The 2,523-nt window shown below is 41.5% G+C and overlaps 1 non-coding gene across 1 annotated transcript; it reads left to right on the top strand.

The window, feature by feature from the left end:
- The first annotated feature begins 268 nt into the window (after positions 1–268).
- LOC123573777 (small nucleolar RNA SNORA75) lies at positions 269–405 on the top strand. The gene has a single exon (XR_006698511.2). It is a non-coding gene; the product is annotated as a small nucleolar RNA SNORA75 (small nucleolar RNA).
- The last annotated feature ends 2,118 nt before the right edge of the window (positions 406–2,523 follow it).

The raw sequence follows: 2,523 nt of genomic DNA, 5'->3' as shown, positions 1-2,523 counted from the left end.
CCTTTCCTTCCCCCCAAGAATGAAGGCAGAGAATTTATCTGTCTTGTTTGCTGCTTTACTTCAGTGCCTGACACAGAATGTATATTCAGTAAATATATGTCAGGCGAATAAATGAATGAATGAATTTATTGTGCTTCTATTATATGCCAGGCACTGTGTAGACACCATGGTTCTTGCCTTTACAAGGTGAACAAGTTTATGGAGGGTGACGGGGAAGACAGGGCAAGAGGCAGTAACTATATAGAAACGGAGAAAGAACAGGGAGCTTGGCTTCTCATTGAGCTCCTTTTTGTCCATTGGTGGCAGTTGAGGTATTTGCATGAGAAGAAGAGAGAATTCACAGAACTAGCATTATTTTACTTTCTGTCTTTACAGAGGTATATTTGGCTGTTTTGTGAGACATTCTGGGAAGAAAAAACAAACAAACAAAAAAGAACAGGGAGTTTGGAGAGCCAAAAAGAAGAAGGATTTAGCACTGGGTGAGGGGAAGTCCAGAAAGGATTTCTGCAGAAAGTGACAACTAAGAGACCTGAAACATAGTTGGGAAATGACCAAGCAGAAGACAAAGGAAAGAGCTGAGTAAGGAAGGAGAAGAGAGATGTTTCAGGTAGAGGGAAGGAGAGGTAGGAAAGGCCTGGCAATCCGGTTATTTTCAGGTCTGTTGGGTGCAAATGCTAGAAAGGAGGAGCTTCATGAATTTTGGGCACCTTGATGTCCAAGCCATGGCAGAATTGGACTTCCCTTCATGTATTCCTTTTTCCACCCCCCACCAACTGTCTTTGTTGCCTTCATTGTTCCCAAAGCCTCCTTTTCATCCTTGTTTCTTCCTGGCTGGAATAGGTTCAGTGGAACCATATTCCTCCGACAGTTTGCATTGCTTCACTTGCTCAGGAGTCTGTAGCACTGCCAGCTGCCTCTGGGAATGGAATTTCTTACATTTATCTCATGATCTATACTTTTCTGTCTATTTTTGCATGTTATCCTTTGATCCTCGCAGCAACTGTGTGAGTTCTCTCAATTCTTAGCCGAAACCTAAAACGTGTCTATTCTCAGCCTCTTACCCCCATCCCACTGCGATTCTCTTAAGTGTACTACTCTTCTTTCCTCTTCCCTACACAGATGCTTGAATCTGCCAAGAAATTTGTTTCCCTTTCTCTCTCTATGTATATCATGTAAGAACCCCTAAGCCAAAAACACACCATCTGATGAATACTTAGGCCAGTAGGGTATAGTATTTATACTCAGATCTGTACTTTTGATATGTTCTGGGAGGTCAGAGATATTTGGTCTTAGATTTCATGCTTTGTGTGTTTCCTTTGTTTTTGAGACTGTCAAGGTCTATTCTGTCTTTGGACAGCTTGGACTACTTAGACTTTTCTTTTCAGAGTGAGTTTTGATGTGTCTGCTCATGGGGTCTAACCACTGGTCCTAGTTCTACAGTTAGGTCCAGGAGGGCAGAATAGCTGAGTAGCTACATGCATCTGAATCTTGGCTTGCCACTTCCTGCCAGCTTTGGGAGGCTATCAAGACATTCTGCTTTCTGTGTATCAGCCACTCCTCTGTAAAATCAGGCAAATGGTAAGTATGCAAACTCACTGAATGTTCGCTGTTATCATCATCATTATTATTACTCCTTGTGGCTATAGTAAACAAGAGAAGAGTGGGTTTAGAATGGCCTGGTGTAGTATACCTGGAGCTCACACTTTATGAAATGCTAATTTTACTCACCTCTCAGCAAAAGGGAAGAAATATTCTTAAGTCAAATGCATACCATTCCAGGTTATTTCTCTTAGAGATTTGATACTATCACTCTGATAGTGAAGTTTTAATTGATGCAGGATACTTTCTTCAAGAAGCTACAATCTTTCCCTACATTCTTAAGATTATATCACAATAGTATTTATAGATATAAGGTATAGCTGGTGGCAGCTCTCTTTTGTATTATTTTTAATTGACACATAATAGTTGTACATATTTATGGAGTACATTGTGGTATTTCAATACATGTATACAATGTAGAATATCCAAATTAGGATAATTAGCATATCTATCACCTCCAACATTTATCATTTCTTTGAGATGGGATTATTCAAAACCTGCTCTTCTAGCTATTAAAAAATATATGATAAATGGTCGCTTTTAATTATAGTCACCCTACAGTGCTCTAGTACACTAAAAGTTGTTCATCTTATCTAGCTGTGCTCTAGATCCATTAGCCAACCATTGGCCATTCCCTCCTCCCACCATGGCAGTGGCTCTCTTTTTGCCGGCAGGAAGGGATGCCAGCATGGGTGGCCTTATCCCCTGGGCATGTTCGCTCTGGATAATGGCCTTGAGTGGGAACTTGCCTTTTACCTGTGAGCTGCCATTGACATCCACTGGGAAGGCCAACAGCATATCCACCAGTAGCAAAGAATTATTCTTTGGGAAGCACACAGTGGGGAGACAGAGGAAGCAGGACTGTTGCCAGCAGGAGAATGGGTGAAGGGAATCCATCCAAGTAACTCTCCCCTCCATGTGCCA

Source organism: Macaca fascicularis, chromosome 5, assembly GCF_037993035.2.
Source record: "Macaca fascicularis isolate 582-1 chromosome 5, T2T-MFA8v1.1".
NCBI classification, from domain to species: domain Eukaryota; kingdom Metazoa; phylum Chordata; class Mammalia; order Primates; family Cercopithecidae; genus Macaca; species Macaca fascicularis.
This window is presented reverse-complemented; position numbering and strand designations above follow the sequence as displayed.